The sequence below is a fragment of the Eutrigla gurnardus genome (assembly GCF_963514095.1).
Source record: "Eutrigla gurnardus genome assembly, chromosome: 2".
NCBI lineage: Eukaryota > Metazoa > Chordata > Actinopteri > Perciformes > Triglidae > Eutrigla > Eutrigla gurnardus.
Window position 1 is genome coordinate 21,492,254 of NC_139916.1, and position 16,282 is coordinate 21,508,535.

General features: G+C 41.9%; 1 protein-coding gene across 1 annotated transcript in view; it reads right to left on the reverse strand.

Annotated features, from left to right (window-relative positions):
• Window positions 1-12,624, reverse strand: part of frmd4ba (FERM domain containing 4Ba) — a 43,101-nt gene extending 30,477 nt beyond the window's left edge. The window contains exon 1 of the mRNA XM_084037615.1: window positions 12,511-12,624. The gene's annotated coding sequence lies outside the window, so the exon portion shown is untranslated. The remainder of the gene's footprint in view (window positions 1-12,510) is intronic.
• Window positions 12,625-16,282: the final 3,658 nt, after the last annotated feature.

The window sequence follows — 16,282 nt, forward strand, 5'->3', positions numbered from 1 at the left end:
TCAGTCTCTTTAGCATCAGACTTTTTTGGTCACTTAGGGACAGTGTAACGTAACAAAAACGGTTAAAATAAGTGTCTAAATGACACCACAAAACATCATCACACGAACTAGTCCGCCTTAACAGCCTTGTTGTATATAATCAGGCTATACGACCATGGTGCAGTTCATTCATAACGTTAATGCCGTAAAGATTATCTTGCTGAACAAAACGTGTAAGTACCAACATGTTTTGGGAGCTAATTTTTTGCAAGAATCCAAAGAAAAAACTCCCATTGTCTTTTTGTCAAGGAAACAAAACAATTGATTGGGTTTAGGAAGGGATTGCAGTTTAGGTTGAGATACATACTTTTCTCATGCAACTTTGCTTATGTATGAAGATTCGTATGTACGTTTTCAGCTGTCTCTTGGGTGAAAGTCCTGTGTTTGTTTGACCCAACCATCCAACCTGGCCTTTTCGCTCTTCATCCTACGTCACTTGACGTACAATAAATGTAAATATGTGTTGAAAATAATCTGCCTATGGTCGTTAAAAGAAAAAAATCATCCAGCAGACCCGTAGCAACATTATCATTCATTAAGATAATGTTAGTCCAACATTCACGCTTCTTATAGCTCTGGTTTGGTCTCTACTAACTCGTGGGGGAAATATCCAGGTCTTTAGCAGCTAAGTTCTCCACTATGTTCACCAGCTAGCTGCTAACTTTGTCTGTCTGAGAACTGAGGGGAACAAAGTCAAGTCATTCTTTGTCACTATGAACAACCCATTTCACATTTCACAACCCATACAAAATTGATGATGCTTTGTGTATAAATTCATCACCACAGTAACTTACGAATGATCACATAAGGTTCTTTGACTTCACACTGATTTCACTATGAAATGCTCCAACTTTGAAGCCAATAAATGCTGTAATGTAACATTTTGGAGTACATGAATGAGATATTGCATGTCAGGGGGGTAAAGTGCCCTTCTGAATAATGTATTTTTGCAGGCAGCATGCATTGCTGATCTGACTCAGTATAAATGGCTACTGTCTCCCTCTTCTCCCCGTCTCCAGCCTGGCACCACGGCGGTAAACACCATGACCTCACACCATCACCCGCTCTGATGTCACTAAGTGTCACTCTCTTTCTCTACACAAGTCATGTGCTGCACACAAGACTGTGCTCACTTAAAGGCTCATTCTATTCAAGCTGTTGTTATACTAACCCTCTCAGGCAGATTACAATCAATTGTTGTTGAAGTGCAGTGGTGGCTGACATACTTAGTGTTCACGCTGCAATGACCCTTTATAGCCAGCAGATGGGGAAATCGAGTGTCTCACGCAACCCTCCTGAAAGGGGAAGTACATGAAGTGCTGGAAATAGTTTGGTAAATGATGTTGTCTGGAAGGTTTTCCCATTATCTTCATGCCAATGCCATGCCCTCTCTATAAGGTTAAAAAAATCATTTTTGATGCCCGGATACAGACAGACAGGCTGTTACAATTTTGCCCACTGCTTTGTTCAGTCCCAGAAGTTCAGTATTAATAGGGCTGAATCCATTGAGAATACAAGGAAGGGCATGACAGGGGCAGCCGTGCTGCCAAGATCATCACAGCTCGCTGTCCCAGGGCTCATTTCAACATGGGATGGCAATTACCATGTACAGTAAGTGGTAGATTAATTGTCTAAAAGGGGAAGGCCTCCGAGTGATCATAACAAAGGCTGAGCGGGGCAGGGGAGCAGCTGTCATCCACACGGGCCTACAGCTGACGAGCTCCACCACATACTGAGACTGCAGCTGACACGCTGAATGGAAGATATGCTGTGCAGTATGTCCGACACACTCCTTAGCAAACACACACATGCCAGATTGTTGTAAGTTGTGATGCGCTCGCCTCAGAGGACCCTGCACACTCACTTGTCAAGCTTCCTGACGCTCGTGGTTAGAAGTGGAGCAGGTGGACACAGCTGTCAGAAATCATGAAACTAGGAGTGATTTGTAGTCATGCATCATTGACGAATAGATTAGGTTCATAAAACATGAAAGAGGGCCTTCTCTGGCCATGTCCCACATTTTGCATAATGGGCTTTGCTACTGGAAGCCTGAAAATACACCACGGCTTCTGTCTGTTCTTGCTGTTGCTCATTCTCTGGAAACATGCTTTAAAAACATTCAAATCTACACATTTTAAAATATGTCTACTCTAAGGTTTTTGGTAACTGTGCCAGTGAGTGAGAGGTTGCCATTATACATCTTGACAGTGATTGTCACTGCATCTGTTTAAAAAAAACAAAAAACCTCACAAGACATAATTACAGTCAATTAACACCATGTGATAAGGCTCCATTTGGCAAATGAATGGTGAGACAGAAAAGCTTTTTTGTGTGTTTAAGCGGTACAGTCAATCCCAGCTTTGTGTGGCCAGGCAGGGGGTAGGAAAATAAAAGTAGGCAAGGAAAGAGGCGAGGGCCCAGAGGGCTTCAGGCTGCAGACATCCACCTTTAGGCTTGCTGACTGCGTCTGGGGATTTCTGACCAGCACCACTTGCTACAAGACGGCGCTCAGTGGCTCACTGGAGGCCACAGGCCACGGCAAACCATGTGTGTGTATAAAACAGATGCTATGCAGAGGAGGAGGTCAGAGTGGGGGGTGAATGTACGGAGGGCAGGAGGGGGGTAGCAGAGGCCACGGTGCCAAACAGTAGCCTCACAGTGTCTGCTGCAACATTATGTTGCCCCAAGGGACTGCGGGCGCTCTGACGTATACAGACCTTTCTTAGAAGAAACATAAAGAGCTAGTTTTCAATATTATAGCCAAGTGGTGGAAAATATGAATGGCCACTGTGGACATCTCCACAGGCGTGCAAATGAAACAAAGAGAAAGCAAGAGAGATGAGGCAGAGGAGGGGGAGGGGAAGAGACAGCACCAGTGAGGGGCTGTAATGAGCCTGGAGGCGATGGATGTCAAATTATTGCAGGGAGGGAAAAAAATAAAAAATTGTTTGGCTTAAGAAGATTATTACACTGATATTGTGTCTGAAAGAAAGAATAAATGTGTGGAGGGCTTAAGGTCTGAAATTGAGGAGATATTACAAAACCATTCCCATGTTTATATTTCATTACTTTTATAAATGAGCTATCTTGTAACAAACATAGTTCACTGAGAATAAGGTTTCATGCTTTTGCTGGGAATAAGATCAACAAATATAAGTGATATAAAACCATAATCTCTTTCATTTCTATCCATAATTGTGAGCGATGCCTCGGGGAGTTTGTGGAGGTCCAGGAAAAGGACACAGTTAATTGTAAGCTTCTTAATATGATAGTTTAAAGTTGAGATTAAATTAAAAACCCTTTTAACTCTTTTAGACCACAACCCTAGACATAATCAGAACCCGAAATCACAAAGGAGTTTCTTGCCAAGTATGTTTTCACACAAGGAATTTGCCTTGGTGTTCAGTGCGCACAATACATAAAAAGAATTAACAATACAGCAAAGTACTGCAGTCAAGGAGTAGAAAAATTACCACAAACATGAAAAAGACACTATAGCCGTACTATAATAATGAATTATGTACAATTTGATAGTTAAACAAAAAGAGGTTTGTGCCGTTTTGTGCAGGATGTGCAATATCAGCAATAATAACAGCATGCTAACATTTAGCTGATGTCTAACAGATGTATTGTACACAATGTTCAGTATTTTAGTGTAGTGTGTTAGTCTGTTTACGCTAAAGTACAGATGAGGCTGATAGGAATGTCATTAGCTTGGCAGATATTTGATCCGATGGATGATGCAAGATGAAAAGTCATCTAATTACGGTTCACCCTGACCGGCCACGGATGTCTGAACCAGATTTCATGGTCATCTGTCCAGTAGTTGATGAGATGTTCCAGCCTGGACCGATGTGGTGCTCTGACTAACCCATCAAATCACACTGCCATTTCTCGAACATGGCTAAAAAAGCCATAGACACTCCCTGTTTTGCTGTGGTTTGTCTTTGTCCTTTGTAAACTGTAATTTTAGAACTGAGGAAATAGGTTTAGTCTGATAACCAGAAACCGAGCCCTTAATGTGGAGTCAAGACCACTAAAACTCCCAGCAGGGGTTATGGCACCCTCCAAATCAAACCAATACATGACATGCATTGTAGACACAATGAAGTGCATCCATTTTGCCGCCGCAGTGAGCAGAGTGGCGGTTGATATCTGCATTTAGACGACGTGCGGTAATGAGACCCTCTGGCTTATCACTCTCTATCCAATTTACTAACTTGATAATCAGATCGGATAGATGGCCTTGTCTTGCCAGACAACACATGTCTGAGAAATCACAACAGATCCACATACTGTATGTTCAAAACTGCACTCTGCTCACCAGTGTGCTGTATAGACACACTGCAGAAACTGTGTGGCACAAGTAGACATCACCTTCAATCAATGTACCAGAAAGCCCCTTGTCCCTAGACACTGTCATGACAGCGTTATTAAGCCACCGATGTGGCAGGAAACCTCTATTCTTGTCCTGCTGTATGAGCACAAAAGCTCTCGTGGGTTTGAAAGCTCTCAAAGATCCCAGCTCTGTCAGAGTGATTTCAATAGGTGCCATGATTGGGAGGGTGGGTGGTTGGGAGTCAAATGGGGATTTACAAGTAGGTAGAGCTTGTAGGAGAAAGAGCCTCGAAACAGAGCATCTGTTCTTGTTTCACTGCCGCTAGAACATTTAATTCAGCACTTTTGCTGTTATTACACCAGCACATATTCTGAAACAGCTGCTACACTACAGATGGAATCATGTCTCATTTCTTTTCAATATTTTATTGGTTATAAAATACGTTTTTTAAATGAAAAGTAGGTTCAAATCCAACAAAAGAGGCAAGGGTGAGAGACAAGGCAGCAACATAAAGCTGAACTTATATTTCTTCCTATTTAAATTGGTGAAAATCACTGTGTTCAAAACAAACCCACTGAGATCACCTGACTCTGCAGTTGCTCTCAGTTTTCCATCTTGTTGTTCTGGTTTTCAGGCTCACAGCTTGTTTTGGTTCACTCTCATGTCTCTCATCAAGTTGATTTCAACTCAGATGCTCCAGCTCCTGAAACAAATCTACCATCTAGCTTTTTATCAGTAGCTGGTGGAGACCTAAACAGGTTAAAACAAGAGTAAATATTGGACTTTAATTCACCTGGGGGACACAACTGCAAAACAAAACCTTCCATTATCTACTGAAAGTTTAATATTTGATGTACAGTAGTTTGAGACCATCTGTATGCAGATCATTGTTACCCACATGCACTGTGGAAGTATTACCAGGGGATGGCAGTAATTTCATTTAAGCCATTCACACAGATCACCAGTCATCTGGATAGTTAAATAAATTACAGTGGCTCCATGCTTATCACAGGACAAGCCCTATAATGTCATTTCACTACTTCAGCCGGCTTCATATCAGTTTCATCAAACAAGATGTCATAACAACTCAAATACATGAAAGATTTCTGCAACACTCGAAATAAAGTCATCATCTATTAATTTAACATATTTGCAATGTCAGAAATAGGAAAACGGTACAAAGCAGACATTATTTTTTGTAGTTAGCTATCAAACAATACATTTACAATATAACACTGAGAAACGCAGCAAATCCTCATTTACTCAAAATTGGATACAATTTCAGTCAATCGACTCATCAATTAATAAAGTCATCATTTCAGCACCACTGTCAAGTAAACATTTCCAACCCCGGTGTGGTTTGTAAGACAGAAAAAAAAATGTATCTGCAAGTACGCTAACACCACTATTCATTCCCACAGCCTCACCAACCGCTGCCTTCCCCCGGGGATACAGTATTATCTTACCTCCCAGTGTACACCTGTTACAACTGCACCCTGCACACCACCCCCAGTTCAGTCCACTACCCACCACTCTTCAGACACCACTGGTTTCTGCACATACGACGACAGAGGCTAATGTTGCTGAAGGACACGTTAAGTTGTTTGGTTTAGAATGCATGCGTCTGTGAATGTGACCCATCCAGCAGTACAGTAGGTGAAAGGTTTAACACACACACACACACACACACACACACACACACACACATATGAGTAACCCATGTATCTTAAAAAGGAAGTCGCGTAGGCTCTTAGGAACACAATGCAACCTTGAAAAGACCTCCGGATCAAAGACGGCTTTCTCTATTGAATTACAGGCTTTCCTCTGACATGTTTCCTCGTCATTGTATCGCCACACCCTGCATCTGTCCGCCATGTTGCTGCTAACATGCGGTCATTCTCCACAGCCCTCTGGCCCTGCCGCTGAGCAGTGGCCTGTGTGAGTGGACCAGCAGGGTGCTCGGTTTCGGTCCACAGGGCAGGTGATAATGACTCCCCCCCCCCTTGTCCTCTTCATCCCCAGCTGCAGCGGTGAAGGTGACTGCAGCTGGATGATTTCTTTCTTTCTTAAGAGCAGGGGATGTGAGTTGGAGGGCTCTAGTGTGTATGTGTGAGTGTCGGTTTACGTGCAGGTTTCCATTATTAACCCGGTAAAACAAGCTCACATCACACTCCATTAATGATGAATGCTGAGCTGTAGTGGATGAGCACCGTTACCGCCTCCCATTTCTATACCGCCGTCCACGTCGGAATCCAATGACACGCACGGCGTAAATCCACTGACAAATACAACCAAAAGAAAAGAAAACTCATCGAGGCGAGGTTGGAAAAAAACGAAACACCAAGCGCACCGACTCCACAGGAAATCACTTTGTGGGGGGTTTGTGAGACTCAGAGGATCCCATATTCACAGAAGTGTTTCTCCTTACTATGCCCCCATCCCTTCTGGCTCTAAACATGTGAAACGGCGTTGAGCACTATCGATCACTGTGGATCCAAGGCTGTGGGGTACGTCTGTTTGATTTTTTCCAGGCTCGACACCATGTACCTTTTTCTGTTTGTGCCTGAGAGGCTAATAATAGCAGCTCAGGCCCTTTTCCGTCCACCCCCTCCTCCTTTACCTTACACACACTCATAGGGAATCTCTTTCCGGTCATTACCATTCAGCCTCGGCATCATCACCACACTGCTCTGCTGTGTGTGCGCTTGTGGTCGGTGTAGTGTGTATTTAAGGGGAAAATAGGATAAAATGGAGAGTTATCACGAGAGAGAGATGGATGGATAAAGGCACCGAAGCAGCATAATTACAGTGAAGACACTCCCCGTCTTCCTCTCGTTCCAAAACCTCGTAGGCAAGCCAACAGCAGCACAGATGGAGAAAAAGGTGATAGAGGGCTTTGCTTTGTTGTGAATTTCATTTTCTCAGCCTCACAGAAATTACATCCAAGTCTGAGAGGCACATGAGGACGAGGAGAAGGAGGAGGAGGAGGACGAGGAGGAGGAGGAGGAGGAGAACAAACCAAAAAATGAGGGATTTTTACTCTTTTACTGGAATGTAACGCTGCATAGATCACTTTGGGTTGAAGGCTGTCTCCACTGCCTGCGGTTGTGGATGAACCCAGCAGGAAGCAGGTGCTCGCCTGCATGGATCTATATCTCACCTTCCCTCCTGCACAGTAACACACCTTTAGATTTACAAATACTGAATAGGAAATGTGGATCATTCGGAGGGAACAAACAGCCATTCTGAATAAATCGTTTCATTAAAGAAAAAAAAATGTTCCTTAAAGACTGTCCTCTTCCATTTTGTTCCCTTCATAGTGCAACTTTGCAAGTGAAACAGGTGATAGTTTTAAAGACTCGGCAGCCTATGTTTTAGAGAAAAGTGTTCATACCTGCTCTTGATGGTCACACAGGCAAAAAACCTGCGGTCACGATGAGTGACACGATTAATCGTACAAAAGGAAATAAAATGTTGACAGTTTCTCCTCAAAGACAGATGTCTACTGACTTGTGTACATGGACATACATTTTTATTCATGTCGCTCAACACGACTTTCAAACTAATGTATTTTAATTGAAAGTAAAGTTTGTGTCTGCACCATGTTTTTTCTTGTTCAGTCAGGATGTAATTATGCTACAAAACTTAGATTAAGTTTTGGCAACAAAACCTTTTAATTTGGTTTGGGACAATTATCACTTCACAACAACACTTTGTGACACGCGGTGTCGAACCGTTTGACAGTCTTCCCCCCATTAATAGTCTTCCTCAATATTTATTACGTCTGTAAGAGCTCTGGTTGCAAATGTGGATGTCATGTGGATGTGTTCAATTTGTGTCCACCATGAAAAAAAACGCCCCCAACTAACCATTGGCATTGGTTTCATGCTAAATAAAATAAGTGTCCCCGCACACAAAACCAATAGATTGCAGTTTTAATTTCTTCACACCTTGATGCAGACGTGATACTGGTGTCGGAAAGGGTTTGATCGAACGAGCACTTTGTTGAGTGAGGACCTCAAGGGACATCAGATTGGATGAGAAATGCTAAACGGATCGTCAAACAGCTCCTCCGACACCTTAACCACATCGGTATTCAGGGTGTGTAATATCTTTAACTCATAAAACATGACCTTTAACCCCAACGCACTCAGGTTTGTGAAAATTGGACCTGTAAAAACTAGACAATTCCAATAAATAACAATATTACAATGTTTTTAATGTACAAATTGATGTGAAATTGAAGTAGGGGCACATTTTTAGTAGGAATTTTGAATGAGGTTTTTTTCTGGAAAACAAACAGGATGCTCTGGTTTCACTTTGGCTCTGGGTTGAGTTTTTCTTAAAACCAGGATTATTTATTAATAATGATTTTGCCATATTCACTTTGAAATATTGTTTTCAAAATGAAATAAGTTATCATCTAAAACCGTTTGCTAATGTTTGCATTTGTAATGTTTTAATTCACTCTATACGATATCAGAGCTGAACAAAACATCTACACATTTTGGTCAGAAATCACAAATAAACACTTTTCTATTGAAGAGAGAAGCACAAAACAAAGGTCACTATTGCTTTTTGTGCAATTAAAACAGTTGAAAGATGATTTATGACCAACCTACTGTTTAACCTAATTTGTAGCGGTTGTTGTTATGTCATAAAGCACACACTATTGGAATTGTGATTAATTTCCCACAAACATTCCCCCGGGACTGGGGGGTTTTACGCTGAAGTGCTGGGGTCAATAGCCACTGATTCACATGGCTAACCAATAAATTCATCCTTGTGTCCATTCTTTCAATAATTCATAAGGAGGTGGTTTGGAGGGAGAATCTTTCTGTCCTTAAAAAGATTGGAGCTTGATTTAAATGCAGTCTCTTTCATCTAAATGCTATGGAAACCAGCTCCCAGAGGAATTACCAACCAGCTGAGAGCCACTCTCCAGGGCTGATGCTAGTGTTTTCTGCTCTAGTCTGAAGGGGAATAAACACACAGACCAACCCTGAGCATTATTATTCACTAGGCCCACATTAAAAGGACCAAATCCCTCACAGTCAAACAAAAGACAACAGTATTTTCATGTCATGAAACACTTTGTCATGTGGGGTTTTTTTTATACAAGAATCGTAAATTAAGAAAACACACAATGAACGTGGGATGTTTCACAATGTCTGGGTTTAATATGTGAAACTAACGGGCAGACTCTTTGTTTTACTCAGGATGTCCTGTCTGTGGGACAAAGCAGACATGAAACAAGGAAAAGAGATGTAGTGCCTGCACTCTGCTGAGTTGGTCCACAGCCAATAAGGAACAGAGTCCTGTTGACACAACTTTCAGTGTGAACCGTGTTTGCGGTGATTATGTTACTGAAGGAACTGCAAGCATTGTGGAATTTACAGCAAACCTGGCAGCACTCAGACATGTGTGATAAAGGATTTTGGACTAAATCATTGGACTAAACATACTCAACAAGCCAGGTCCCAGCCTCTTCACTCAGATGCCCCCTCTGGCCTGATCTGAATTGGAGCCCATCGATTACTGCTGACCCACAAACACATCTAGAAAACGCTTCAGTGCCTAAGCCTGTTTACATATACTAGTGTCAATCCACAACCTCCATGTTCTCCACTTCTGTCAACAGCAAAACACTTGCTGATCTGGTGGGTGGGTGAACTACATGACTTTAGCCCTGGTTTTATGCTCTCAGGCAGTATTGGTGCTCCTACACAAAATACCAATATCAGAGACAAATCTTCATCGGCCCGGGCACTTGCACGTAGGCACTTGGGAACCGTGTGCGATGTGTCCGAAGACGCGGGTCAAGAGATCGCAGATGGATTCCATATATTTAGGCTTAATATCTGAACACGTCAGTGAGCTACAGCCAATGACAGCGAGAGGGTTGAGGGGAAACCTTGGAGATAGATCTGAGTGTGATATGTACATACAACAATGACTGATCAGTGACTGGTAGAAATTATAGTTAACACACATGCTGATATCAACATCGCCCGTGTCACTTCTCGTGTATTTAAAACATAGTTTGGTAACCTCCTCTGGGATTCCCGATCTTGTATTTTGACCCCCGTCAAACCACAACGACTTCCAGACTCCAGATTACAAGACAGCATGTCGTGTCGTGTGAACAGAACAGCAATCTGACGACTTTGAAGATCGTGTAGTGTGAACTTGGCTTAGCTGTCTTTTACACTCTTTTTGACTTGTGTCACTGTTAGAATAGCTTAGAATTTTAACGAATCACTAAACTGCTTCTTAGTCAATATATAGCAGTTCCAGTCTTGCTTTAAAAGGTTACTCCACCACGTTTACAGAGCGTTGAATAATGTCCTCCGTGGCTCTGGAGGGAGCGCTGAGGACATGTGCTAGACTGCACTCAGGCTAAAAGTCAGGATTTCAGAGGCTCTGCTTCTTCAATTTTGACAATTATTTTATTTAACCTGCCCCTTGTGAGTGCTTCAGCATTATGTAAGTGCAATACAAAGTCACTAATGTACACCTTAAAGTTTTTAATGATTTTCTCTCTATCCTGTAACAAACTATACCACAGACTTTCTCCCATTACAAACCCTCCAGACATCAGATGTTAAAGCTGTTGTGATCTTGGTAGTTTTTTAAAAACACAATATGTAGTACAGCAACTCGTTACCTGTGCATAAAAAAAAAGTGTTTGTAACTTGCATGCCAGACTTTGATCAAGAGTTTGATGTTTCTGAGCGAAGGAAAACTGTTGTCAGAACCAGTCCGGCAAGGAACTCTTGTTTTCTAGCCGAAGTGTTGAATTGTATGAACCTGCATGACAACAGTATCACATAGCCCAACTGACAAATGCTCTCATTCAAATCTCTGTGCAGAGAGCAATAATAAAGATGTGTGGGAAAGAAAAGAAAAAATGCTGATGAACCACTTTGAACACAAAACAGGGGCTTTGAGGAGAGGTGGGAACACATCACCGGCTCAGGTCACACTCGTCCCCAGGTGGACTTTTATGATCTTCTTTACTCTCATAGAGGCCGCTGTGTATAGATAAGGTTGTTAATGGACCCTGATTGGCAAATAACTCCTATCCGTGGCAAGTAGAGCAGCCACGTTAGACAATTCTGTGACGGTTAATAGCTTTATTGAATCGGAAGCGCTGACCCCATTAAAAGCAGCTGAACATCCCAGAATAAAGTCAACACAAAGCAGCGCTGGCCTTTGCAGTTTGTCCATGAGTGCGTGTGTGTGTGTGTGTGTGTGTGTGTCAGAAAGACAGAAAGTGAGCACATGTTGCTCTCACGAGGCACAAATTTAATATCATCACCTATACAAAACCAGTCCCGTGTCTTTGTTCACTATCGCTCACAAGACTCGTGTCAGTCGGTTCCCTCATGACAGACCTGCCGTGTGTCAGACTACATTAGTTTTTATGTGTGACATATATTCTTAGAGGCCCATAGGAAAGTATCATCCTGTTTATTGCCAACACCAGCGCACACACACACACACACACACACACACACAGGATATCATATGCCTGCCATGCCTGCCTTCCTATTGTTTGTTTAGTCCAGGAAACAGGATATTCACACAGAGTGGAGCACACCAGCTGACCACAGAGCCAAAACAGAAATAAGATTCGTTTTTACTTTATAAACAGTACAGATATGCTTATTTCTCTCTCCCATCCCTTCAGTTTTCAGGTGCACTGTCCAAAAAGCCATTAACAACTCAACAATGTCATTATCTGACCAGCAAAGAAAGCACTGATGTTGACATGTCAACAGCTGACACACAGCTGACATTCAGACAGCAGAAGTCAGGTAAAAGACATGCTGCCAGTTTATTTTCTACTCAAACAGAAGCACATGACCACTGTTGAATAATAGTGAGGCAGAAGCACAAAAGACTTGTTCCTGCACTGAATGCTGCATAATATACAGCATTTAAAGACTAATACAAACATGAGCGTTTTAATTGACCAAATAAAGTACAAGTCATTACAAAATGCATCAAAACCCAACCGCGTGGCTATTACTAGTGATAAAAAAACGGATATTGATTTAAAAACAACAAAATAAGTGCCAAATAAGCTCCGGCCGGTTATGTTTGTATAGAAATGAAACGTTTCTCACCTTCTGTCTTTTGTTGTGGTGATCGTATTGTCTGTGAGCGGAGCGTCTCAGCCGGCCCCGGGTCAGTCAAATGAATCCGCCTCTCTCTGCTTCAAAGAGGAGACTTTTAGGCGCAATAAAAAGGCTCGTATGGTGGACGATGAGTCGCTTGTGCAGAGTTCACGAGAAAAGTCCAGAAAGGGAAGCCGCTGCCTGTTCGGCATAACCGCCGTGACTCTCCCGCAGTCCGTGAGTGAGTCCCATCCATCCGCAGCACACTCCTTCCTCCTCCTCCTCCTCCTCCTCCTAATCCGCACACAGTCAGGATGGGACAGATGAATCCCCCTCGCCGCGCAGCTGTAGCAGCCTGTAAACCACTGACTGACTGTGCAAATCAATTCAAATATTTAAAATCACTGTCAACACTGTAGAGTTTTACACTTTCACAATTGTTGGGCGAAACCACAATGTTTCATCTAAAATTTCGTGGGCTAAATATGGATCCATAAAGACTGTGATAACAAGAAGCTTCAGTCATATGTTAATTTAAAATAACAAAGTGTTAGCTTCTAGCTAATTACGTACTTTGTAAGTACTTGTACTTCTGTATTTCAATAATATAAACAAAACATTGGAGCCATTACTCATGTGTAAATTGTTCTGAGATAAGCTCTGTTGTGGTATGACACTGTAAATAAATGTAATTGAATATTTTATGATGCTCTGATGCGGACTAGCCTGCTAGCTTTAGCTCGTAACGTTAGCATTTTAGCTTTTAAGCTTGTAGCGTGGAGCAACACAAACTCCTAATATGGTTAGCTAATGCTATTGGCTTTATGGGCTGTAGCTATAAAACTGCATTTTCAGGCCATTTCACCTCAAAAATATACCACAGAAAACGAGTAGCTACATACAGGCCTACTGTGTGGTAATATTTCTTGGTGTAATTCGATAATTATTTGTTTTCCATTGTTTAATTGTTGGACTGGAAAATGGCCCAGTATCAGCAACAGTGTCTCATTTACAAGGCTTAAAGTATTCTTAAAGCTGCATCAAATCAATATTTTCATATTAGTTCATTTGTTCTCTTCATATTGACCTACACAGAAACATCAACCATTGTTTGACTTTGTCATTCATTTCACTCTCATACTTTGGTGTAATTTCCAGAAGCAGCAGGCAGCTGCATTATCAGCAACAAATCCTCTGATAAACTCACTGTACACTGCAAACACTAAACAGACAGCAGACACACTTGCTGGTGGAGCATAGCTAAAAAGTCAGATATTTTCCTTAGGAGGTAATATTGGATTTATCACTAGACCTAAAACACAAATTGCAAATGCATGGTGACGTTGGATGTGTAAATAGGCAACTGTTTGCTAACACAATTGCTATCTCAATTTAATAAGGTGATAAAATGTCAATGTTGTTGTTTACAGCATTTACAGCTTGTTTCACTGCCGCCAAGTGGCCACAAAGAAATAGAATTGGACATTGCAGGTTTAATGATAGTAGATACTTTACGTTAGTACAAAATCTAAGCTAATAGACTTCTCTACATAAGAAGTCTGTCAATCAGTCTATTTCAAAATACTGTGTATATACTTTTAAAAAAGGTCACCAAGACAAGTTACACGTTTGATTTACAAGAATGGCTTTGCAGGTTTATCAGAAGAACATTATAGCATTTCAACTTATTGCAGATTTTCCAGTGTCAGGGGAAGGAAAGGAGTGCCACACTGTTGTGGCTTCATGACAGGCTGAATAATGGAAAAGCTATGTAATCCACAGAAACAGCAGCGAGGAAATGGGAGGAATGAAACTGTCCAGTTTATTATAAACCAGCTGAGTCAAGTGTCAGATTTGCAAAAATGTAACGTTTTTCGGCTACCTAAGCTGTGCAACACAAAAACAAGAAGAAGAAAGAAAACAAAGAGATGAATCTTCATGTTTCGGCAGAGGCAGAGTGTGTTGCTGGGACAAAATGCTTTCTTGGAAGTCTAAATGACTCACCCGAGGGAAAGCCTCCATCCCCCTCACCATTTGTGAGGATTTCTGCGAGCCCGTGATTAGGCTCACCCTGGTGCCATGTGTGCACCAAGTACCCCCCCCCCCCCCCCCTCCTCACCCCCGTATGCACACCAAATCTCTGCCTGGTCTCAGCTCCCGTTGAGATTAGCCCACTAGCTATTGTTCTGATGACACTTCGAATAAACTATACTCTCATTATGATAATACAAAGACAGCATCGCATTATGAGGTGATTTTGAAGAATAAAATAAATGTAGTGTTGTCTAAGAAACACATACAGTACAGACAAATGATCCAAATAATAAAAACTTTTATTGTTGTTTACTTACAAGATGCTAGTAAGAAAAAGATGAGTCATTTATTGAATGTAAATGAACACAAAACCACAGATCTGTAGCTCAAGTTAAACAACTGAGAATAGAGACTAAGTGAGGGGACCTTTGTTGGTGCAGAGGGAGGAAACTATGAATTTTAAGTACAAGAGGATTATGTTGTGCTTTGGAACAGATGTTAACATGGAGAGGTCTACCCTCCTGAGAGCGGCCCCTGACTGACACACTGTCCCGCAGTCGTTGGCCCATTGTCAATGTGCATCCTGTCTTCCGAGTGTTTAGTTGCAGATAGCCCCCCCACCCCCTCCAGTACAGATTAACTCTGTCACCCCCTCCCATCAGCTTTGACCTTGATGGACTGGTAATGTCATCTTCTTTTGTGCTTTGACAGACATTAACTCTTGCCAACTTTCATACTTCTACTTCTACTATTAGCATTCATGAATAGATTGACATAAACAAAATGATGGATGACAATAAGTAACAACCACAACAAGTGAGCACTGACCCATCCGCACCATCCCATCAGACCTTGAAGCAGGTCAGCTGTGGTGCTGTTGCCCTCTTACCACCAGTCTTCATTCTTCTTTAGAGCTTGGCCATTTCAGTGTGTCTATAGTATTTTCCAGGTCATGGTGAATTAATCAAGTAGTTCATCATTGTGTGTTACCCCTCCCCCGCATCTTATTGTCCAAATTATGGCCATTCTCTTGAAAAACTGGGTCTAGGAATATGTTGGTGAACAAAACATTCTTGATTAAAAACCCACAATCCTTGTGCAGTGACAGTAGAATTGAAAGTAATGGGTACAATGTATAATTATTGCACAATTCTTGCTTTAATTAACCTTTATATGGTCCCAGATATTTTAAAACCATGGTTATGGCTTTTTCACATGGCACATTTACAATTTACAGTGATTACAATGGCAACTTTACCAAATTAAATATTTGCAAAATTTGCAGTAAACACGCAACCTTGGATTTTGTTGGCTGAGGTGACGACTGATTCTGTAACTAGCTATTGTTAAGGTAACACTGACTCCAAAAACTACCGGCTGAAAACTGCGTTAGCTATGCAAGGGGCCTTTAGAAGTAGGCTAACGTAGGTTATTATGCAGTAGGTCAGCTACCAAACTATAGCTCCACATACTAACAGCATACTGCTTATGTTAAAAGCAGATAACCACAAAAAACACAAACAAACAAAACCATGACCTTTCTAAATGCCAATACAAACCACTTCACCACGTGAGGAAATGCAATGCTTGACAGGCCTTCTGTACCTTACAGTTGCTATGATTGGTCAATCCAACACGGTCTCACCCCTTGCCGTCACATACTGCCGTTTGGTCATTTAGCCCTGACGTCCTAAGCCGACGTTGAGGGGGGCCCCTCTTCGTCGCTTGGCACCGTAAAGGGTCATCC